General features: G+C 43.3%; 1 long non-coding RNA gene across 1 annotated transcript; it reads left to right on the top strand.

Annotated features, from left to right (window-relative positions):
- The first annotated feature begins 2,218 nt into the window (after window positions 1–2,218).
- On the top strand, window positions 2,219–4,485 carry LOC134480711 (uncharacterized). The gene is made up of 2 exons (XR_010055438.1): window positions 2,219–2,549; window positions 2,725–4,485. It is a non-coding gene; the product is annotated as an uncharacterized LOC134480711 (long non-coding RNA).
- Window positions 4,486–25,847: the final 21,362 nt, after the last annotated feature.

Genomic DNA, 25,847 nt, shown 5'->3' on the forward strand with positions numbered 1-25,847 from the left:
ATCTACATCTATACAGAACAGCATAAAACTACTAAACACACACACACACACACACACACAAACACAAACACAGGGAGAGATAGAGACAGAGAGAGACAGAGACAGAGAGAGAAGAGAGAAGAGAGACAGACAGATACACAGACAGAATTTCAAAACAAAGAAAGAAGACATAAAGGAGGTTCCTTTCGAATGCATCCTAGGGCTGCTGGCGTATCACAAGTAGAAACAGGAAGGCAGGACAGTGACAGGAGATCCCTCAAGAGGCTCACATATACTCTTCAGCAGCTATTCCTTGAACAGCAGGCATCAGGTATGAGAAAGGCATTTCCATTTGGACCTATGTATAATTGACAGAAACAAATTCTTATTACATATTACATAATTATAAATTAAGATGTGGCAGGTTTTAATATCTACTAGCTCCACTATTTTTTTTTTAATCAAATGAGAACCTCAAAGGACATGAAGCCAATTTCTTGTGTTTAGAAGGTCATTTTCAATGTTTTTAGAGTTTCAAAGCAGCATTCAAAGATGACTTCTTGTCCTCTACAACCCACCTACTCTTGAAGAACTCAATGACTAGTGTGCACTGCTGACTTTCCTAAATGTTGTGACTATAGTGACTGTGACATATTCATTTTCTGTGACAAGCTCTTCCTGAAAAGGGTAAGAAAGGTGGTGCTGGTGACTTAGTGCTGTGTGCTGATGTGAGTTATGGAACATAAGACACCTTTTCCATAATAGCAAAGTCATCTGACTCAACCAGGAAGAGGACCAAGATCTTAAAGGACTCACAAATGTGATCAGACCAAGAATCAACTGTGTTTTCTTTCTTTCAAAAGAATATTATTATTTATGTATGAGCAAATTATGGGAGTATTTTACCTTCATTTATGTATGTGTACCATATGTGTGCAGTGCCTGCAGTGGCCAGAACTCTCTGGGACTGGAAGTGCAGTTATAAGAGCAGGACTCTTAATGGCTGAGCCATCTCTCCAGCCCTATGTTTTCTTTCTGTGGAAGGAAAAGCAGAGCAAGTGTTGTAAACCTTAGAATAAACTACTTGTGCAAGAGTAGAAAGAATGGAAGTGTGAGTCATCTGGTCTACCTTATTCTTGCCTATAGCAGCTGGACTTCTTCCTGCAGCCAGCAATAGGGCTCCCAGAGCTTGGAAGATGACAGTGTTCCAGCCAATGTAAGATAGTAAGAAGATGGAGCTTTCTCTACCTCCTTCCAAACATGAGTATTGTGTGGCCTTGGTTGCCTGTGCACCCATGTCCCTTTAGATGTGCTAGAAGAATGTACTTCTCCCGCTAAACAACTTGGAAGTACATATACACTCATGAGTGCATTGTGGGTAGAAAAGGATCAATAATTTCTGCCTCCAATGGAATCACATATGATAGTAAAGTAACAGCTCCATGATAGGTAAAGTGTTCATTAGAAACAAACGAGATCCGTTACCCCCTTGTTGTCCATTTCTAATTAGCACTATTTGCAATTCTATTCTCAAGAATGTTTCTACCTTCGCTTGGTGACAACATGAGATTTGGCATGTCTATTTATGACTGGTCAAGTCACTTCAATTTCTTTGTCTACAAAATGATGTGCAATGTCATATTGGCTAAATTCTTCAGAAATTAAATGAGATCATCCATCCATTACCTCTTACTCAAGGCACAGTACATGTATAGATTTCCCTTGTTCTCCTTAGATACTCTGGCATATAATTTACTAGACCTATGGATGAGATTTTTATATATGTATACATATATATGTATAAATCATAAATATACTATATATTTAATATATTCATTATATTAATATTTGATATTTATATAAATATGTAAGAATATAACATGTATGTGTATTATGTATACAAACACACATATGTGTATATAGGTAATTGAATATATATGTATATAATATATATGATTGAAAAAAAATGTGTGTGTGTCCAAATATGTTTCTCTTAGTTAGGTTGAACAAGTTGAAAGTAAAATATTGCTGCTACGACAAATGACGCTGAGGAATGAAGGACATGAAGAGAATTTCACGATACAATTGCAACCCCATCTTTTACCTAAATCAATGTCCATTTATGCTAATCACCCTACAGCCTAATGAGAGCTTCCGACTTCACTAGGAAATATGGTTCAGGCCGAGTTTCCTGAGAGTTGCGAGGATAGCAACAGTTACCTGCGTGTGCGCATGCCCAGCTCCGCGGGGCTGTTGCTCCTGCGTCCTCCTCTCTGTGTGAACCCTCGACTGTGAGAGGAAAAGTGCTGAGGAGGCAGACGCAGACGGAGCAGATGTCCTAGGGAGACTGATCTTGCTCTTCCCTGTCTTTGCTGAGAACATTCCCTCCTGTGTGACCTTGGCAGTTACATCTTGATTGGATTTCTTCCCTGGAAGAAGTTCAAATCTCCTAGGCATGCTGCGAGGAGAGCTGAAAGCTGATGGGAATGAGGGATGCTGTAATGATCAAGTGTCTTAATACTGAGAAAGGAGTAGAGCTTTACATTTATTTTCATTAACAACAAAGGGCAGTAAGTCGGCCTCTCTTTCGTGCCCCCTCCACTCCTCATCAGGATTCTTGCCTCCTCTCCCTTTCTCTCTGATTTTATTCCTCTGTTTCTTTTCCTCTTTCTCAATTTTAACCTTTATTGAGTAAAAAGAAACCATCAAACCATAATTTAAAATAAGTGTTTATTATTTATACAGGATTGTAATTCACCAGGCCAATAAAAAAAAAACCAAACCATAACAACAACAACAACAACAACAACTGAACAAATGAACAAACAGACAACTGCCACAGAAGCCTAAGAGAGATTTGAAAACTCGCTCTTGGGATTATCACTTTAAATACCAGTGTGCCCGTGGAAAGGATGGTTGGTTCTGTAGCCCCTGCAAACTCGCTGCCATGGAAACATCTGGGCTGCAGTGTTAACAGTGAAACTTGTCAGAAAAAATCAACTCTGGCACAGGGAAGTGACAGCGAATGGGAAATAATTTCGACCATGGGGGAGCTTCCATTAAGCAAAGCATATGTAAAACTGTCTCAGGAGACAGAAGCAAATACAGATGTGTTTCATTCCTGCAACTGTCCTTATTAAGATGGGTAATAGGGAGAGAGAGAGAGAGAGAGAGAGAGAGAGAGAGAGAGAGAGAGAGAGAGAGAGAGAGAGAGAGAACACACTTTGTTGACTTCCCTTCACGGCCCTTTTTAAAATAATCGTTTTGGTTTTAATATACGCATACATTTGTTAATTGTTAAAAGCGAACTCTGAGGACACATTTCCTCTTGCAAGCTGACTTAGTTACACAGTCAATCAATTTGAAAGCAAACTTGTATTGTTTCTCCTTTAGGGTGGATTCCTCCAAAAAATTATCTCCAGATTTTGGCAGGAGGTAGTTGACTTTCGAGACAGAGAGAATGATGGGAACAGGGAGGAAGGGTGGTAGGAAGGACCGGAATATTAGGACCTACACCATTGTCCTTCTGATCCTTGGTAACTTAGGCCACCAAAAAGAAACAACTCTGCCTTTCATCTTCATTTTTGCCTTTAAAATGGGAACAGCTGTAGGGTAAGGTACAAGGAAGTGCTTTTTGAGTTACAGTGTGGCTGTTACGAGCTGCCACTTTGAAAGTGTTCATTCCTTTTTCCCAAGGAAGTGGGAACAAGGCTACCTGTTTCCACTGCAAAGCACGGTCACGTCCTGGAGTGAGGTAGCCTTTTCTTATAGATGTTTAAGGGAAGGTTCTGTGCCAGGAATGGCCTGTGTTGAATCTGAGGGAATTAATTAAGCTATAATTGCCTGTAGACAAAATTCTCCACCCTGGAATGGTCTATAGGGGAAAGGAGAAAAGGAAGGTAGATGTTCCAGCAGGAGAAGAAAGGTGAGGGGCAGGTAAATATGGCTGAAGGACAGGGAGAAGAGTCAAAAGACACAGTGTGTATCAAGGCCCTGGGTGGACAGGATGTCTGCTCACTGAAATGGAAGATTGAAATAGGTTAGTGTGTCTGGGTGGGGAAGGGAAGTGCTGGTTAAGATGAGGGCCAGGTAGCGCTGGCCTCAAGCCCTGTTATTCTGAGTGAAGAAGGAAACCATTGGGAGGGTTTGAAACAGTCCAGTCACACCCATCGCCTTCCTGGGCTATGCTACAGAGTCTTTTCTTGAGTGCAAATCCTAGTTATTTTTAGAGTACCTTAACACACCCTTTGAAATCGATTCGTAGTAGACGGTAAGCTTAAGAGGTTGATGGTTCTGAAGAATGGAGGAATAAGAGAACAGACTGAGGCTTTTTATCAGGAAGGCAAGCATGTAATGAAGAGACAATCTCTGAATTTCACTGCGTGCGGAGAAATGACATTGTTGGAGGATTTTGATAACGTGCTGTAATCCCCCCCCCAAACAGTCAAGAATTTACAGAATACTGTTTTCAGCAAGAAAAATGCATAAAACTCGTTTCTATTATGCTTTCTGTTTCAAAATTTTCTTTTGGGCAGAGTCCTGTCAGAGGGAGGGAAGAAAAAGCTAATTGGACATTTGATTCATCTGGACAGCTGTGAATGGAATTTTTGCAAACCAGCAGCAGATGCTGACCCAAAACAGCACAGCAAATGGTCATTGGCATGGATGGGCTGTTAGCTGTGTGCACCGTGCTTCATATCCACAAACGTCTCCATGTCTTGAAAATTTTAAGCTCAATATTTTTATAAATTAATCTTAGTTGTTGGAGAGGGACGTGCTCAGTCCTTTGGCATTGAGAGACCATGCCTCAGCCTTTACAGTACTCCACAGAGGGGATCCAGAGACCTGGGAGGGGGAAAATGCTCTCTTTCCAGTTGGAAACACAGGGCAGATGCTGGCACTAGGAGCCTTGCTCTGTGTACTTTATGCTCTGGATGGATCACGGTCCACATTGGTCTCTAAATAATAATACCCTTTAGTTTATTTAGGAATGAATGCCTCTGGAGACGAGCCACCCCAGGGCAGGAATTCTGGATGCTGGGACGAGGGGCCTTTCAGTTTGCTTTCATGTTAGATGGATTAGCGAGCAAATCAATTTGTGTCATAGGCTGGTTTTTAAGGAGTTGCAGCAAATCATGAGTGAAGCCTGGAAATCATTTGTGGAGTTATGATACATATCAAAACCACACAGGATGCGTCTCTGCTGATTTTTTTTTTCTTGTTTCAAAGTCTTGATTTCTGAAGCCTTAGTTGAGTTTGTCTTGTCAAAATAAGACTGTGGTATGTTTCTAAATGCTACCATTAGTTCAACATGGCATGTATGAACAGCCATGACCCACTTAAATCATCAGGTATTCCCGTGGTTTGGCATCTTAAATCTTGCTCGACTTTTCCCATAATGTTTCTCCCTGTCTAAGCTTGGAATCTGGAAAGCAATCAAGATGGCTTCCCTATTATACCGAGTGAAAAACTATAAGCTGGCATCCTCTTGTGGAAGCCATCCTATTATTCCCCCTGGGATTTGTGAAGCCAACAACTGTCGGCAGTTCTTCTGAGGGAAAACCACATTTTCCCATGTCCACTTGAATCTCTACATTGGTTCCCTGGAGGCTTAGTTTCTGAAGAAAGCCCCCAGAGCAGTTCCCAACATAGTCTGCTATTCTGATTCCATAGCGTTCACTTTTGAAAAACCTAGTCTTCCTTCTACACTCCTGTGGAGACTCTCATTTAATTAGTTGGATTGGGATATCTAATTGTTTTAACATTTTAATAATTTCCTAAGCATCTTAACCAACAAACTTAAGGCCCTATCGTTTTTGTTCCACAAGTTGGAGGATCTGGATTATTATATTAAGGATTCAACAAAGAGAATTTGATTTTCATTCAAATGCTGGCTGGATTTGTCAGAAACACTCTGGAATGTATGCATGTTCCTCATCATAACATTATTATGACTTTATGGCTTGGCTGTTTATGTTATCCTGAACCACTTGATTTGTCTAACATCTGTGGGTTTTGACTTCAAGCCTGAGAGAATGGTTGTCAAATCTAGTATTGCACCAGGGAGAGCTATTCTGCTTTGGAGTTAGGGGAGACTATTCTTGTAATAGCCATCCATCCACCTACCCATCCATCTATCCTTTATTCATTCATTCATTCACTAACTACTGGGTACTTCCTATGTGCTAGAACTGGTGACATATGCTAAGAAGGTCTGTATTTTTGGGAAGCTTACAGTTTAGTTGTGGGAAGCTGGATAAACTAATAGTACTGGTATATCATAAAAATTCCAAACATGAGGGCTGGCAGAGTGTCACAGGAGGTTCTTGCTACCAAGCCAAATGATCTGAGTTCAAACCCTGGGACCTGCATGGTAGTTGGAGAGAATCAAATCCTTCAATTTGTCTTCTCACTTTCATGTGCATGGTATGTTCATGTTATTCATGAGCAAGTCCATGCACACACACAAAGAGAGGCACACACAGAGAGAAAGATATATATATATATATATATCTGTATATATATAATATATATACATATATATATATAGAGAGAGAGAGGCAGACACACACAGAGGAAGAGGGGCTTTTTTTTTTTTTTCGGAGCTGGGGACTGAACCCAGGGCCTTGCGCTCGATAGGCAAGTGCTTACCGCTGAGCTAAATCCCCAACCCCAGAGGGGCTTTTTAGCAAAGGTAGGATACTTACAATGCTAGGAGAATTCTCAATGACACTCTCTGTAAACTGAATTTAATCTGGAGTAGTCTGGAGCATGAGGTGTGTAGGTGGGTGATTGTAATACTAGGTGTGGCTAGGTAAAGGAGGGATTTATCTATATAAACAAATATGCTTAATACATTTTGTGTGGGCCAGGAGCCTTCATAAGGGAACAAAGACCTCAGGAAGATGTACCTGAGTGTATTTTATAATAGATTTGGTGACGAGTGGATTATTTGGGGGAAATACAAAAGAAGAAAGACATTATCTAATGGTGACAGATTGGGGGAAACTTAGATCTGTTTAATTCAGTTCTCTTCTGCATCCTTTCATTCATTTGGTTTCATAAGCAAGGATAGCCCTTCCCTCCGAGTGAAGGAAGGGCACTTCCCTCATGAGGGGCAGGGTGTCTGCTTGGGAAGGCTATCCACGTCCTTCCTGTATTTTAAGATTCCAAGAAGAAAGGGTTGGAGGGGGGGAAGTCAGGGAAATTTCCTGCACTGCTGTCTTTCGACCTGGCAAGGTGGTTAAAGTATTTGGAAGGGGGAGGAGATCACATGTTCCTAGTTCCACCCAAATCCTATTGTTTTAGTCCTTGATGTCACGGTCTTGTCCCAAACTGACTTGAGTCTCATTTTTGGGAAGGCGACCCTGCAATGCTAAGCCTGTAGAGCACCCAGGAGCGCCTAACGAGCAGGTGTTGATTGCCTGGTGACCTGTGACGGCGACTCTCCTTTGTTTGCATCGTAGAAAGGCAGCACCGAGCCTCAGTCTTTGCTCAAGGAGGCAAAGCAAAATGAAGAAAGCAAAATGTAAAATGACAATGATACAAATATCCTGTGCTGGCATACATGAAGTATGCATTTCTGTGTCCCCGGATCCTGGCTAAAACCCTCAGAGCTCCAGAGTGCCGGGAATGTCTTCCATACGCTAATAAGACTAGTAGTTGGGGTTCCGAGTCATGAAAGAGGAGAGAGGCTGACGGTTAAGTTCAGTCATGATGGTTAATGATTTACGCATTCATGTCTGACCGTGAAACCCTCTGTTAAACTCTAAGCAATAGGGTCTGGGGAACTGATTGAGCACATCTGAGGTGTCCTCAGAAGGCATGGGAGTGCTATGAACTATTATTCCAACCTTCACTTACATTTATCCATGACTAGGATGTGCCCTTTATAATATAGATATTATAATACAGATAGTAATAGTTAATAATAGTAAGCACTGTTTTATGAAGTTTTTTTTAAGTAAAAAAATGAATCTGAGGAGTTCATAAGAAACCATAGTTGGTAACTAGTTAGTTAGATTCATAAGGAGCCAGGGCTTCTGATTAGTACATAGTCTATGGGGTCTATTCTAACTCAGAGTAATCAGCGTCAGAATTATGCTAAGTTACTGGGCGTGCACTCATTGTCCAGAGAAGTAAAGACTTGGTTGTTGGTGTTGGGGAAGTCCTCAATTTGTCATTGTAAACTCAAAGACAGAGTTTGCTGGTCAAGCAGTGGTAATGACAGAGAATGAGACACTGAGACTCGGAAGGGGAACACAAGAGACACTAGTTCAAGAAAAGAACAGTGACAGATGCCCCATGACAGGGAGCGTCCGGGCTCCAGAAACATCAAAGGCAGATAGATAGGAGCTGCCGGGGGGAAAAATGTCACTGAAGACAGTGATTTGGTATTTTGAAAGATGTGAAGGGTCATCCACTGTCACAATCATTTGAAATAATTTATCTTGGGACATAGACAAAGATCACCTCTCACCATGAAGGCTGTCCCTTTGCCGGGAACACTGATACCCCAGAGTCACATGGAAAAGCAGAGTGTCTTGTCACAGCCCATGAATCCTAGTCTGCATTTGGAGTCACCCATGTCTCAAGTGGCCTGTACAGTTTGGAAAGCACTGTCCCTGTGGGTTGGGAGACCAATAGGCTGAAAACTGGAACACAGTTTCCAACACACCACCGTGACTCTAGAGATAACCTCTTGCCCCTCATCCCCAAACCTCCTCTTCCTAACCCCCATAGTGAGGAAAGATTTTCCAGCCTTGGTTTTAGGAGTTACTGGGAAGAAACGATGTAATTTATGTAAAGATACTCTGAAGGGGGCCGGAGGGTCGGTTCACTGGGTAAGAGCACTTGCCGGCAAGCATGGAGACTCGACTTCAAATCCTCTGCCACTTTTTAAAAAAATAAAGTCAAGTACGGCTGTGTGTGTCTATGACTCCAGCATGAGGGGCAGAGGCAACAGGAGCCCAAGAGCTTGTTGTCAACCAGTCTAGTGATAGCTTTAGGTGCAGTGAAAGACCAAGGAGAGGACTCACCCAGTCTTTAATAACAGAGTGGGACCCCTGCCATCCTCCTTTGGCATCCGTGGGCACACACATACACATACAGACATATACCAGACCCTCATACTCCCTCACGCAAAACCCTAAGGCTGATACAAAGCTACTTGAAAGACTGACCAGAGCCCCAGATTTGCATGAGTTTCCATTGCTTAGCTTATGGTGTTTCAGAGGAGTTGTTGACCCTTCCCTAGGTTGTCCTTTATGGCCTTAAATTGACTGCTGTTGTCTCTCTTTCTAGATCTAGCTCTGAGCAAATCTCACCGTGTGCAAAGATGCGAGTGTGTCAGCAGACAAAGCCTTTATTTTGAACATGCTAATTTCTTCATCAGTTCTATTTCTTTTCCGAGGGCGTCACTGTATTACATTAATGCTTCGAGTTGCTAACAATACCAGCTGGTACTGTGAGTATCACTTCATGTTCACAGTGTAGAGCCTCGGGGGCTGAGCATGAAAATTGTCACCTAAACCGTAATGCTGGACTACCTCCTGGGTGTGCTGGCTGGCTCCCTTCAGGGGCAGAACCACTATTTCCTCATCAGATGCCTATGGTATGTATACTATGATTTGACATCATTATAATTTACTTCGTTCTGTTTTCTGTGGCTTTTGAGGCCTTGGCCAGATAGCAACAGCAACATTATGCTTTATTCTTTACTTCTTCTTCCTTCCTTTCTTCCTTCCTTCCTTTCTTCCTTCCTTCCTTCCTTTCTTTCTTAAACATGTTTTTGAGAGTTTGGTGTATAATAATAATGTAGGAATCATCTGGAAAAAATAGAAAATCTGAGTTTCCATTCTTTCTTATTCATTCATACTCAGCATCAATGGACTTTTTACCCAATACCCAATACCCTTACAGGGCAGAGAAGACCCGGTGTACCCATAGAACTCCCATGGAGTTCTTTCAAAATGTTACCCACATAGGCATGTGCAATTTTTAAAAAAAAAAATGTTTTGAGCTTGTAGTCCAGGCTGCTCTCCCACTCACTACGAAGCTGGGGATGACCTAGAACTCTGAACTTCCTGCTTCTATTCCCGGAGTGCTGGGATTGCTAGCATGTGCCAACCTGGCATATTTTATGTGGAGCTGATGACTGAACTTAGAACTTTGTGAATGCTGGTCATGTACTTGACCACGTTGATTGAGTCACATCCACAGCCTCTGTGTGGGAACGTCTGATGAATGTCTTCACTAGTAACTTGTGAGCCTTCTGAGGCCATAGCGAGTATCCAATTTTCCTTCATGGCCCAGGGCTCAGGACAGCACTTAAACTAGACGTTCAATGCTTCCACTGGCTTGTGGGATTAAAGGCAGTGACTTGATGGAGACCTCTGCTTTTGAGGAATTTTACCTCCATGGTACCTTTCTAAAACCAACTTATCCCCCAAAGACTTCTCCACTTTGATTAAAAACTGACCAAATCCTTCCAAGTTTAGTAAGCTTCTCTTCATTTAGATGGCTTTCTGACATTAGGACGAAATACACGAATCCATCAACTTTGGCTTACCCTCTTGGAGATTTCAGTTCAGGGTTGGCTGGCTCTGTTGATGCTGGACAAATGGGGTGGTGGTATATTGTATCAGTGGGGACAACTGGTGGAGAGGGCTGCCTACTTACAATGGCCAGGAAACATGGAAGGAAAGCTGAGGAGGTTGGGGGCTCCAGGATCACTTTCAATGTCATGCTCCAACTGACTTAACTCCCTCATATTTAGTCACAGATACTGTCTCTCCCTTCCCTGCAGCATCCCCCCAGAGGACCAAGAATTTAGCACATGAGCTTTGGGAGTGGAGAGCATGTACGATACAAATCATAACATTCTGCCGGTTTTTCCTCTGTTGGCTTATTGCCACAAGGGAAGGAGAGTAGCAACAACTGAGTCCTTCCCTTGAATGATACATGAGAAGTGTTTTTCCCCTCCACTTTTCTAGACAAGCAAATGATGTGTGAAGAGGGCCGAGGAGCCTCGAAGGTACAGGGAAGGGTACCAAACCAGATCAGTTCAGTTTGCAGCCAGGCGTCCCGATGACTGCACATGGAAGAGATCCTGGGTCATCTCTGGCGTATGGTCCTGGTGGTGAATCCTGTCTGAAGAGGGAGAGGGAACTGTCCAAAGCTGGAGGGAAGTGGCAGTCTTCCGCAAATTGGTCTTCCGCAAACTGTTGTACTTACTTACGTTCAACAATACGTGTCTTGTAACTCAACCTCCGCTCTTTCACACTCACCTACCTCCTTCTAACGAGAACAGGTAATCTGACCCTGGACTTGCTGTCCTCTCAGATCCAGGGCAATGATGCTTCTCCTTGGAGGCTGCAGAGGGGGAGGGTGACTCTCTCATCCATCTGTTGGGACTGCAGTGAGATTCAAAGTAAGCTCTGCTGTAAATGCATTTGGATCTTCAAAAAAGAAAATCCATCTTTTCCTCTCCCAGATAAACTGCCCTTGACTCTCCTATACCCAGAGGTTGTTCCAGACACATATTTCACGGTCTCAAAGGAAATACAGTGGCCACTCAAAATTACTTTTCTAATAAAGGATGGCCTTGATTAGAAATCCATTCATCATGGTATATTTTCATCTTGTCTTTAGTTAATGGTTTCCTTGACACTTTGAAGCTTACTTCCAGCATGTTGGTCAGGTATCTGTTGTTTGGATACCTGGATTCAGGCTCTCAGTGTGTAATAAAAACGCACAAGAGCCCGACACGTATGTAGCAGATGTGGAGTTTGGTCTTCATGTAGGTCCCCTAACCATTGGAGCGGGGCTGTCTCTGACTCTGACTCTGTTGCTTGCCTTTGGATCCCTTTCTCCTGGCTGGGCTGCCTTGTTTGGCCTCAGTGGGAGAAGATTCACTTAGTCCTGAGAAGACTTGATGTGCCAGGACAGGTTGTTACACAGGTGGGGGGGTCTCTCCTACTCTGAAGAGGAGGGGGAATAGAGAAAGGGGGTGAAAGGGTAGGGCTGGGAGAAGAGGAGGAGAGGGGCTATGATCTTGTGATTGGGATATAAAGTCAATGAATGAATTAATGAAAAGTAGATGAAGAAGAAACATGGACTTTGGTTTCACATGGAATTTGTTCCTTATGGAGAGTACTGAAGTCTACTTGAGGAACTTGGAGACAAACTCTCAGATGAGACAGGCTTTGAGAGGTTGGATAGATGAGGGGAGCGAGTAGGTCTGAGGCAGATGGTTTCTGAGTGAAGCAGAAAAATGGGTAAGGCAAAGCAGGATAAGGATCTAACAGTAACCAAGTCTATGGCCCAATGAATTTGACCAATCGCTTCTCCTTAATTCCTTTAAAGGAAACATAATATTCCTTTTCAAAGAAGGCAAAGGAATGTCTGAAAACACTCGAGACGATGGTTTCCACTCTGCACACAGCCTAACAGCTTTTTCCTGTCATTATGCGGTCGTTTTGGGTGGAAAATATTTCTGTATTCCAATCCTAGGAAAAAGCCATAGAGCTGAGCAAAGAGAAAAATCCTTTGCGGGTCCTTTCAAGTCAGGAGTGGGCACAGTGCTTTTGACTGGAACCGAGAAGATCATGCGGTGAGTGAGAGCGCGGTGGCAGTTATGAGGAAGGGCCGCTCTGGTTATGGCACTGCCCTTCCCTGCCAAGCCACAGGGGACCGAGGAGTGGAAGGATTGTGTCTTTGCAGTACCCATGCATCTTTGTTCTGGGGGAGAGAAGTAATTTCAGACAGCTGGAGCTTGGCTCAGAGTGACAGTGGGGACTCTGGTTTAGACATAATGCGTGGCTTATTTGAATTGTTGGCTCCTTGTGCGCCTTATTCCTTGTGTCCTTTACCCAGACAACATCTAATCTTTCTGATGAAGATAATGTTACCCAGATACATCAAGTAACATACACCGTGTTACATAACAGCTCCAAGCCAGCTCTCTGTTAATCCAGGCATGCTTTTACGAGACCTGATCAAGCTGAGCTATCTTTAATTAGTATTTACCCGATGCCCATGGTGAGCTACATGTCTTCATTTCAGAGGCAACAGCTAGTAGTGCTTTCAACACCCCCCCCAACTTGGTCTTATAGGGCCAAAGCCTCAGTTTCCCCACCTGTCAAGGGGAGATGCTAGTCATACCCATTACAGACGTCAGAAAGATTAAACAAGATAATTGTAGGGTTCAGCACAGCAGCCGGCACACTTAATTCTGAGGTTGGCTCTGATTTAATCTTTCTGGGCTGTTCTGTCAAAGCCAGCATCTTTAAATCTTAGGTTTGGCTGCTATAAACATGATAGGAAAGGTTGATTCTCTCTTTAGCACTGTCTTTCTAAATCCCTCTAAATCCCCGATTGACAGTTCTGGGGGGCCATGACTTATTTTCCACTTCTGACACTTCTGCCCCCCTCCTTCAGGTTTGTGGCAACTCCCTGTGGAGGGAATCCCATGTATTTTCACTACAGTCTCACCATCTTGTCAATGGTATGGCCTGTACTTCCTACATCCTTCCTGTGAGGACAAGGGGACAACTCTCGGATACTAGACACTAGCCAGGTTCAGGTTGGCTCCCAAGATCTGTGACTTGTGGTCATCTCTGACGTTGGAGGAAATAATTATTTTTGAAAATCGTGGGACCGTAAGGAGTATCAGCTGTGTGGGAAGCACAGCTCAGCATGAACTTGGCTGTGGGGAATTCTTAGCAGCACAATGGGCTCTTTGACTCCCCAAGCAGCTCTAAGTTAAGGGTCATCTGTGCAGCAAGGTTTCTGCCCATGCATGTTTGTCTGGAGTCCCTTTCTGTGCCTCATCACCTCCATGAGTGAATGTGATGCCTGCTATCGTGACTGGCCAATTAAAGGGCAAGTTCATAACTTCTTATTCATCCGTGATAGCAATAAACTCCAGAAGCAGACAGAAACTTCCCTCAAGGTCTGGAAGAAAAATTTCAAAGCACTTTATCTGCATAAGGCAATTCCGGACATCAGAGTCTTCTTCCTGTGTTTCACAGAGCCTAAGACTCACCGGAACCAGTGTCTTTTGTGCTTTCTTTTGATTTGACGAATATGCTCTTTTTATTTTGGGCCAGTTTTGAAGTTCTATGACTTCTTTTGACATCTTCAGAAAATGAGCATGTGGATCCGAGAGAAGAAGGATGAAGAAAGAAAAAGGGAAGAGAGGGTCAGGAGATGGTTCTGTGGGCCAAGTGCTTGTCACACAAGCATGAGGACCTGAGTTCAGATCCCTGGTACCCAGATCAAAGCCAGTCACGTGTGTCTGTGAGCCCGGCACTGAGGAGCAGGCAGGTGGATCCCATCTAGCTAGCCGGTCTAGCGGGAGCGGCGGACTATGAAAACAAGGCAGAGAAGGAGACAATCTGATATCAGCCTCCAGCCTCCGCTTGTGCCCTCGTGGGTAAGCACACATGGACACCCCCACTCACCACACACCAAACAATAAAAGGAGAGAAATGAAAATGAAATTATTTGGGCATGTACACGATAGTACATTGCAACCGATTCTTGAGATAGTAATTGACTGACACAAGGAGACAGAGTGTTGGGCCTTTCTCTCCAGGTTTGTATCCAGAGAACATGTATTCCCCCACAAGTGAAGAGAATCCATCCGGTTTTCTCTCCTTTTCCCTAAGCTGGGAATTGTTAGGCCTAAATCAGTCACTCTGTACCTTTTCCGTATACCTTTGAGCTGAGTATCCTGAATCTTTTAATGCAAATGACTTGCTTGCATTTTCTGCACTTAATGTTAGTAAGAATGCATTTTCCTTACAAGCACCTTTCTTCACAAAGCAACAAGCTTTGACTTCCTAAAGGTACTTGAGTCTCCTAGAATCTGATTCATTTTTTTTAAAGTCTTAGTAATGCAATGAAACTATAAATTCTTAACAACTCCTATTAGTGTAAATACAGCTAAAGCTTTTGTTTCATCACATTGCTTTATTCTGAAAGTTTATTTATGATATTCGCTATAAAAAGGGCATTTTTCTCTATTTCCGTTCCTATTTTTGGTGATTAATTCATCGCTGTTTAATTGTGAGCAATCCCTTGGAGAAGTGTGGAGAGAGCTGGTGGCACTCTAATCTCAATTAGAGCAAATGTCTAAAGAGATGGACCAGGGTGGAAATCTTACCCAAATGTACTTCCTCCTCCATGTCCCCTCAGGGACAGGAAGCTTAGTGCAGTGCAACCTCACAAGGACAGTTGATAGTTTCCGTAGTCTAGCAACCACCTCCTCTTGAGAGGAATGGAAGCCATTTTCAGTCTTTCGCAAACAGTACCTATTTATGGAGAGGCTGCCTTTACTCTCATGGAGGCAGGGGATGAAGAACAGGAAAGAGGAATGAGGGTGTGGAGAACCTATTAGCTGCCAAACTCAGCTAGGCACTCTATCTATCTATCTATCTATCTATCTATCTATCTATCTATCTATCTATCTATCTATCTAGATATTTATATGTTTATTTTATTCATGTGGGTACACTGTAGCTGTCTTCAGACACACCAGAAGAGGGCATCAGATCTCATTACAGATGGTCGTGAGCCACCATGTGGGTGCTGGGAATTGAACTCAGGACCTCTGGAAGAGCAGCCAGTGCTGTTAACCGCTGAGCCATCTCTCCAGCATGCTACGTACTTTACTTAACTTTGACAATACCTTTGTTCAGTTGGCTTCATGACTACAGGAAGAAGATCCCCGAGCACGAGATGAGTGTCTGACTCAAGGTAACAGGGTCACTGTGTGGCACGGTTGCACTTTGAGTTCCGCTCTTTGGGACAAATCATTGCAAAGGGACAGAAAACAAACCAAACAGCAACAGCAACAACAATGAAACAAAACAAAACAAAACTGAGAACCCTAGGAAATGGGATATATATTTGAGTTAGTAAGTTGAAAAATATTATAGACCACTTTGTGGGGTGTGTGTGTGTGTGTGTGTGTGTGTGTGTGAGAGAGAGAGAGAGAGAGAGAGAGAGAGAGAGAGAGAGAGAGATCATTTTGCCTTCAGATTTGTTATTTTTCCATGTTGTTTAGTTTGATGTGGGGGTCTAATAAGATGCAGTGCCAACGGTATCTTTTCTCTTAGCCGGATCTGTGACTTTCATTGCAGGCCTAGTCTAAAGGACTAATAAGACGCTGTTTTTCAGCATTTGTTTAATTATAATAAAAATAATACTATGTACAGGGGTGGCTTGCCAACATATGTTATGTACCCCATGTGTACAATGTCTAGAGTCCAGAGAAAACATTGGTCAGTCGGACCTGGAGTTCCAGATGATTGTGAGCTGCTGTGTGGGTGATGGGAATCAAAACCCAGGTCCTCTCCAGCCCCACGTGTATTTATTTTAGACTTAGGGATCAGTACGTGGCATTCCTCTAATTGAATTAGTATCAACCTTTTCACTGGGAGTTTTGAGGAAATAGTCTCACTGGTATAACTGTTGCTGTGAATTGTTGGAAGGTCACACACATCCAAGAATATTTAGACAGCACGAGTTGGCCTTGAAAGAAGAAGCAAAAATGAACCAAGTTGGGTGGGAAGGAAAGGTGTGGATCTTGGAAAAGTCAAGGGAAGGAAGCTGAATATGATCAGAACTCATTGTACAAAACTCTCAAAAGAAAAACTAAGAAGAATTTTCCTAGAGGAAGGCAAATAAGTAAGTCTTTGGTTTCATTCCCACTATGCTGATGGTTGATGTAGGTTTTGAGACAATATGGAAAATAGTTTACAGAATGCCAAGGCTACAGTTACAGGGACACTGTCAACCAAGGGTCCTGTGGTGGGCTGGTTAACTTATGTGTCAGGTTGGTTTGGCTTTAGGGAGCTCAGACATCTCATTATACCCACATTTTGGGTGTGTCTGTGGAAGAGTTTCTGTTGAGATGAACACCAAATGGGTAAAATTGGTTAAAGGGACTGCCCTTCCAAGTCAAAAAGCCTTGAACTACTGAAGCCCGGAGAGAAGGCAAGATGGGACTGGAAAGAGTTTATGTCTTAGAAATGGTATTGCTGTGTTGAAACACCATGACTAAAGCAACTTGAAGAGGAAAGGATTTATTTTGATTGTGCTTCTATATCACAGTTCATCATCAAAGGAAGTCAAGGCAGGAACTCAACCAGAGCCAAAGGCTGGAGGCAGAAGCTGCTGCAGAGGCCATGGAGGGGTGTGGTTACTGGTGGGTTGGTCTTGGATTGCATAGCCTGCTTTCTTATAGACCTGGGACCACCCTCCCAGGGACAGCACCACTCCTAATTGGCTGGACTCTTCACTCCCATTCGCCAATTAAGAAAATGCCTTCCAGGTTTGCCTACAGCCAGGTGTTGTGGAAGCATTTTTCTCACTGGAGGCTCCTTCCTCTCTGATGATTCTAGTTTGTGTCAAGTTGACATAAACCTAGCCAGTATATTACATGAGCCAATTCTTTATCACAAATCTCTTTGTAAGTTTTATCTACATTCTATTTATATATCTCCCCATGTATATATGCATGTATCTGCCTGCTTGTTTATTTTCATATTTATTCGTATATTCACTTCATATGTTCATGATATTTTCATTGTTAGTGTCTACCTATCATCTGTATACCTAGCTCATCAATCCACTCCCTCTCTCTATACCTCTCTCTCTCTCTCTCTCTCTCTCTCTCTTTCTCTCTTTCTCTCTCCTTTTGGTTCTCTGGAGAACCCTGAATAGTGCAGTAAGAGATTAATATATAGCCAGGACTAAACCAATGCCCTGCATGCAATCTACTTAATGCAACCCTCTGATATCCTAAGATGCTATTTGCCTTCTGCCAATGAGGCTTACAGCACTTACGTAACTTTGCCAAGCACATATGGCTTTCACGAGAGATAGTCACATACCCCCAAATCACATGGCTTTGTGTAGGTCAGCAAATTCATCACTTGAATTGATCTATTAAACGAGGACGGTAATGCCCCCCTGAAGGACTATTGGGTTTAAATGATAGATATAAAGTACTTGGAACGGGATTGTATGTATGGTAAGGGACTCGGAAACACTAGATTTTATCACTTGGTTTCCTATTTGTGTTAACAGAACTCAGAGGTTGTACAGCTTGTGGGCTAGATCTGATTCCTCGAACTCGATATATCACTAGCAACTAAATTCGATCATTTGTTCATCTCCATTAAGCTCTAGTGATATTTCATGTTATCCAGGGGGAAAATGTGGTTACCGTGACATTTAAGATTCTGCACAACCCAGGGGAGAGGGAGAAGGCAAACTTTTTCAAGCAAGCGGAAATCCTGGTTAACTGTCATCAGCCAACTCTGGTCGCCACACTCTAGAGAGCAAGGCAGCTGCAAAGGTCAGAGAAGCTGCGTTGTTTCCCAAAAGGTGTTTGCTATTTACTTTTTCTCAAGCATGTTTCTTCTGCTCTGATAACCGTTGTCATCTTCCATTACAATAAAAGCTGTCAGAGGGATTTCGCAGGCATATGGCATTAATTTAGTTATCCCCTCTGTGGTCATAAAAGGGTTTGCAAAAATGAAAACAAATCTCTACTCAGCTGCTCATCAGCCTCTATTATTGGGTGGTGATCATGCACCGCGTAGCCAGGGGTCAGGGTTCCGTTTGGAAAGCGATGGGATGAACGTACTCCTCTTAGGGGACCAGCTCCTCTGTGTTCATTCACCATTTCCTCTCCAAGCTTTGGGAACCAGGTCGGAGGATTACACAGAATTCCATGGAAACTATAAAAGTGTCAGCCACACTTGTTTTTCATTGCAACGTTATCTGGAATTACGACTGCGCTTCATAGTTGCCTGGCCACGGCCATGGGTGCTTCAACAATCCATCGGGGCCGCCAGGCCAAGTCTGACTGATCTCATAGGCATAAAGGAAGGCGGAGACACTTGCCAATGCACCACAGCCTGTAAAATTTCCTTGCACGCTTGCTGCTTGCCCGTTGGTCCTCCATACCTGGAAGAAAAGGACAAGGGGCTCCAGAGGTGCCTCAGCTGTAACTTGCCTGCATGTAAGTGTGAGGACATGAGTTCAAATCCTTAGCACCCATGTGAAAAGCTTGGTGTGGTGTGCACGCACACAGAACTTGAGTTGTGGGGGAGGAGGTAGGTGGGTTCCATGGTTCATTGCCCAGCCAGTCTATCCAACTGGTGAGTGTTGGTTTAGTGAGAGACAGTCTCAAAAGATAAGGTTGAAGGTGGTCAAGGATGATACCTGACATGAACCTTTGGCTTCCACATGCGTGCATACTGCACACATGTAAATGCATATATGAACATGCACATACGTACACACATGCACACACATACACACACTTATACACATACACACAAATATGAGCGTGTACACACATGGGTTATTATTCTATTACTCAGTGTATCAGCAAGGGTTCTCCTGAGAAATAAAACCAGTTCTGTCTGTCTATCTACAAAGACAGAAATAGACATAGACATGGGATCTAGAGCTACAAATAATTATATACTAGGTAGCAAGCTAAAAATGTACAAAGCTAGATGATTGATGATAGACAGACAAACAGACAGAGAGAGATAGACATAGGTGATGGCTCAGATGATTTTGCAGGTTAGGTATTCCCACACTATGCTATCTACAAGCCAGAGTGTAATTCAGTCCAAATTAGCAGTCCTGAGAATCAAGAAGCCAATGGTGAGACTCTGAGGATGAGGACAAGCCTGAGAACCTTGGCTAGGATGGCCCTGGGGTGAGGCTTCACCTGAGGCTGAGGTCTGAAGAAGCCCACTCCTGATGTCTAAGAACCGAAGGTAAGTATTCCAGCTCAAAAGGACAAGAAATTCTCCCTTCTCCCGCACTGACCCTAGGCACTGAGCGTATAGAACGATGCCCACCACGTCGGTGAATGTGAACATCCTTTATTCAGTCTGGCGATTCAAATGCTAACATTCTAAAACCACCTTCACAGACATCCTGAAATATGTTTTTTTTTGTTTTTTTTTTTTTTAACACCAGTTTTCTGTTTCTCAATGCAGGAAAAGAGACACTTAAAATGGCACCCAGCTGAACGTCCTTCCCTGCCTTTTCCGTATTTTTAGGATTGTGCCTAAGCCTCTCCAAAGTGTCAAGGTCAGCTGAGGTGTGAACTGGGGAGCCTTCTTTAAGCTTCTCTCAAGCCATTATCCCTGTCTGCATTCCACTGCCCGCCTGAAAGCTATGTTCTGGTTCTCCTAACCCACACAACACCACACCCTCTCACCACTCTGCCATTACTCCAGAGCATTATGGAGCCTCCCACTGTTCTGCGTGGCTGGCTCATGTTTACAAACGTGTTCCTTCTCTGTCTTAGATGGGATCTCCACCAGCAATCTTTTCTGATTCCTTCTTCCTGTTTAGATGGCTCTACTGCATTCACCTACTACAGCGTCTCCCTCTGCTGGGTCCACCAACTTGTCTGCCTCTCGTGCCATAAGCTCTCCTTATGATGAGTAATAGGCACATCTCATCCACAGGCAGCACCAGTATCCCTAGACAATGTGCAGTAATTATGCACCAAGGACTGATTGGGTGGATGACTGATTTATACGTATGTTCTCAGCCAATGTCTTCTGGCTGACAAGTCAGAAATCACTGGATTATTACTTACCCTGTCCGTTCTCCATCTGCACGTCAGTTCCAGCCTGGATCATCGCCTTGCCTTGGAATGAGGCAGAGCCCCTGGGCTTTCTTGCTGAGTGCCCTGAAACATCCATAGAAGAAAGGACAGGAAGGAAAAGAAAGAGAGTAGGCTCAGGGTATCTCTCTGTCTGTCGACCCCTATATCATCTTCTGATTGCAGTTGAACCTTTGTACAACTACAAGTCTCCCAGGAAGCCTTCTCCTCTACGTCCAGTTTTCAGTGACTTCAGTGACTTACGTATCCATATCCTCTTGTTCTCCAAGCAGACATGGCTTCTATCTCCTTCTATTAATAGTTTAGGAGGGCACATCACCATAACTTGTTCTCTGAACCATCATCGACCTACCTATGAGTCGTATCTTCGTCCAGACCATCTGTGGTGGATTCTATTTCCTACTAGGGTTTTGGTGTGTGTAAAATTATGATTCCCAAGTTCTCCGGGATGTCTTCTGTCAACTTTAGTATTTGAAAGTCAATCTCAAGAGAGTCCCCAGATTGCTGCTGTATTATTCATAGACGAGAGTCTCCAGAGGGCTTGTGATAAAATATCCACTCCTGGCTAAGGTTCTGCATTTGTATTATGAGCAGCTCTCCTTAGAGCTCAGGGATTGCAGTCTATCACGGTCAGGTGGCATCTCCACATCTTTGTAATTCATGGATGGATAATCTCCCTCCATGCTTTGAAATGACTTCTCAGTGATTTCAACATTGTCCTTCATTTGATTTATCACTGGACTGGCCTGGTGGTTCACTGGCAGCGGTAACATCCCCATTCATATGATGTAACTGTCTTGGAATCAGACATTGGAATGCAAATAGCAGATTTCTCTTTAAAGATGTACTTTTATTATTTTTAATAAAGCTCTCTCTCTCTTTCTCTCTCTCTCTCTCTCTCTCTCTCTCTCTCTCTCTCTCTCTCTTTCTGTGTGTGTGTGTGATGTCTACATGAGTGCAGGTGCCTACAGAGGCCAGAAGATGACATCAGATCCCTGGAACTGGAGTCTGTGCCTCACAGTGCATGTGTGGAGGTCAGAGAAGGACAGCTCGCAGGACTTGGCTCTCTCCTTCTACCATGTGGGTCCCCAGGATGGAACTCAGGGTTTCAGATTTGGTTGTCAAGGACAGTGAGCCTCCCATTCTTCTCGTGTGCACCACTGCTTCTCTTCAGTATCCTGTGGTCTCAGAACTCAGTCTATAAAATAGTGAGTGAAAGTTATGTTCTCAAAGAGGAATATAGAAATGGACCAAATTGTACTTGGCTACGTCTGGGATTAGCCAGGACTAGGAGGCCGAGCCATCTTCGGATCTGACACACTGTGATGGAGAAACCCTAATGCAGCGATGCTATGACGTAGGGCCAACCCAAGCCAGGGAAATTATATGTGCACAACTAGAATGCAGGTACAATGGGAAATACCGGAACTAATTAATAAGTATTGTTCTGACCAAACTGACAAAGGACCTACATTCTGAATGAAATGCTTAGAACTCAAAATCAAAAGAACAAACAACCCCATGAGCATAATGTGCAGAAGAAGTCATTCTATAGACAGTGTGTGAAGATGGGAGGTGAGCGGATACAATGTTGCTCAACAGCTTCAGACACGAGGGTAAGCCTATACCGCAGGAGCCACCAGTGGACCTATGGGAACGGCTGAGCTAAAAACTACTGACGATGCCAAGCCCTAAGAAGGGCACAGGGCAACTGGAACTTGGGTACACCACCAGTGGAGATGGAAAGTGTCGTAGACATTCTATAAAACAACTTAGAGGCTTCTGGAAAAGCTAGGTGGGCAGAGTCACTCACAGTCTCTGGGTGTTCAGAATACGGTTCACTGAAAAGCCGCCAAGACTTGGCAGATGTGTCTATGGTGCAGGCCCTGAGGAGGTGAAACTATGCTGCCTGGTCACAGCCTGAGGCGTAGGCGTGGGAGAGGGTGGTGGAGGCAAGGTCAGAGACGATGAAGATTTAGAGGGAGCGAGATGAAGCGAGGACGACCTGACTGGCCATCGCTAGCTGTGAAGGTAAAGGAGAGGGGACATCGGCCAAGTTCTACATCCACGGGGAACGAAAGCCTGCCAATAACCTCAACAGATTCCCTCCAAAAGCCCTCCGTAAGGAGCGCAGCCCCGCTGATACTTTGGATCTAGCCCAGTGCTGCTTTCTGACCCGAATTACCGGAGGATAATAAAGCTGTGCTGTCTATGTTTGTGATAATTTGAAATGACAGAAATAGGAAATGATACAACTTATGATCCAGTAATCCTTTGGCTATTTCTCCTAGAGATACAAACATTTTATGCTCATACAAAAAAAAAAAAAACCCAATAGACATGTTTACAAAAATATCTTTCCACAATTACAAAAACATCCTGGAAACAAGCTAACGACTTTCAGTAGGGGAGTAATGAATCAAACTGTAATGCACTCACACGCTAGGACAAAATACTGATAAACATGGTGGCTGGAGGCGTCTCCTCACATTCCTAGACATTGCGTGGTACAGACGGGGAGTGGGGTGGGGCATGGCTCTTTAGATGCCAACACTTGTCTTTCTCCAGCACGGTGATGGTCCAATGTATCTGTGCGCATGTTAAAAAATTCACAGGGATATACGTTTCTGTCAGAAGCCCACCTTTCTGGGTGGGAATTTAAAATGAGAAACTCACATGGTTACAAACCTAAGAACAAGACAGCTAAGCAACTCCCATCACGGATGCTTTTTAGGAATTTCCGGACCCAGGGAAGGAACCATCAACACAGTTGTGGAAGAAGCAGCCATTTCTCTCTCTCTGTATTTTCAGTGCTCTCCCAGGTACTAGTCAGAGCTCCTGAGGGAATTCTGGAGACTTACTACGAGTTTTCTTCTCCCTGGAAAATGAGAAGTTGGCGTAGAGAGTACTATGTCCTTTCTAGCAGGAAACTCGGACTCATCTTATGAGTACAGAGTTCCCTCCTGGTTTGACCTGCCTGGAACCGGAAACTTCACTCTGCAATGAACAATTAATCACTCAAGTGTGAGCAGGGAAAAAACATGTCATTTATACGAAACTCAGTTTTTCACGTATGAAGTAGAATTCTTGCCTTCTCTCACCAGGGCATCAGGACATTTAATTTTTATTTGTAAAGTCCTACACAAACGTGAGATGGAGGTGTTATGTGAATGTGAGAATTGGACATAGGGGCAGTCTTAAATTTGGAACAAAAGGGAGAACATGATCAAAGAAAAGAATGTAATGGGAGAGAGATGCACACATACATATATATCTATACACAAACATATACTATGCAAGGTCTATGCAGCCTATTTTCTTCAGGTTCTACTCCTATTACATTCTTTTGCCATTTAAATAAGTAATTCACGAACCTAATTAGGGAACCAGCTTTTCACTGCTGTGTGGTTATTAAACAAGAACCTAGAGCTGACACTAAAGAAAATGCACAGACTATCTCTCGGGATGATAAGGCTGCTCACTATAAATCCATGGATCTGCCCATAAACTCCCCTTTGCATGCTATTTCACAGAAAGCCCAGGCCAGGACTGTCCATAGTCTGAGGAAAAATCATCCACTCAATTTTAATTCCCACCTGCCTTCTTGACTTTGCTATTGAAAGGTGACTGTCTCCACTCTGAACCAGAACAGTCAGAAAATCCCAGGGAGGTTAGTTATATATGGAATGATTTCTGCACTTTCAGGGGATCTAAGGCAATGCACAGCTTCCAAGCATCCAATCGGTTCTTCAGGAACGTTATTAATGCACCCACAGGAACGGAAGTTTGAGTGCATTTGCCTTGAAATGAACGCACCAACATCATATTTTGGTTTTAGGGCTTGTCTTCTCCTCCACCCCAAAACCAATCTACTGTGATTTTCTGAAACCTTGGGCACATCAACACTGTTGGAGCTTGTGCTTTATAACCCTGCTACGACAACCGCACTGTGAGGTCTATCCCCACACACTTCCTTCTTGGGCAAAGTCTAGTATATTCTCAACCTTAGTGGGACTAGTTAGTACAGACACGCTTAGTTAAGCTCTCAGATCGTTTTCTCTTTTATTCAACTTGTCTTTTCTTTCTGAGAAGAACAGTTCGAAGATGTTTTGAAAATTATAAATCACCCTCGATATATTTTTTTTCTGCAAACATTTATTGAGTTTCATTACATCTTTTCTCCTGTGCGATAAAAACAAAACAAGAGGAAATGTGGACTTGGACTTAAAAGATCCAGGGTGCAGCTGGCGAGACCTGCAGTCTTCGCTAAATTAATTGCAAATTCATTGGGACAGACTTTTTAAACAAGCAGACCACAATGGAGTACAGAGGTAGGATTTTAAAATACAGTGTTTCCTAATTAACTTACTTAGCCTCCAGAGTTTTGGGTAAAAGTGCCCATAACTATAGTAGATAAGCTACCTGAGTCTTGGTCCCACCTTGTCCCCTACTGAGTTACTCACCCATTTGCTGATATTGAGTGGAATGGCCCTATACACAGAGAGAGAGAGCACTTTCTCCTCTGGTCTCTGTACAAGCATGTGGAGGTGCTTGTATGTCATAGGATAAAAGAAGAGTCTCAAAAAGTGACAAGGAATTTGATGATGGAATGAGGTAGGACACACTTCCCAGACACAGCAGGACATTTGAGCTTTGTAGAGGAGAATTTAGATTGGAGAGAAAAAACAAACAAACAAACAAACAAACAAACAAGCCAAGAGTGCAGAAAGTGAGTAAGAGAATCCCATCTGTGCTTTAGAGAGGTAACTCTGAGGGGGGTGATGGGTATGCTTATAGGGGACAGGTTGGTAAAATAGGAAGACAGGAGCAAAATGAGAAAAGTCTGAAAATAAACAAAAGAGAGTGAGCCGTGGATCAGAGAAATGGAAATACATGGAAGAAATTCTGGAAGTAATATGTCTTGTTTTTTATTTTTAATTCACTTTACATAGAAATGACTACCTCTTGAATGGGCCGAGCGATCCAAAGTGGCATTCAACATGTACTGAACACTTACTAGGTGACAGAAACTGTGCTGCATGCCCAGCATACATTAGCGAATGAAGGATACAGGGCTGGGGAAGGATGTCCTTGACTGACATTGGTCTTGTTTAACTCTGTTCCTTCCTCTTGCTTGCTAAATCCCGTGGGTGTATGTTAGTTTGTTCTGGCTGGAAAATTTACAATCAATATA

Source organism: Rattus norvegicus, chromosome 10 (genome assembly GCF_036323735.1).
Source record: "Rattus norvegicus strain BN/NHsdMcwi chromosome 10, GRCr8, whole genome shotgun sequence".
Classification (NCBI taxonomy): domain Eukaryota; kingdom Metazoa; phylum Chordata; class Mammalia; order Rodentia; family Muridae; genus Rattus; species Rattus norvegicus.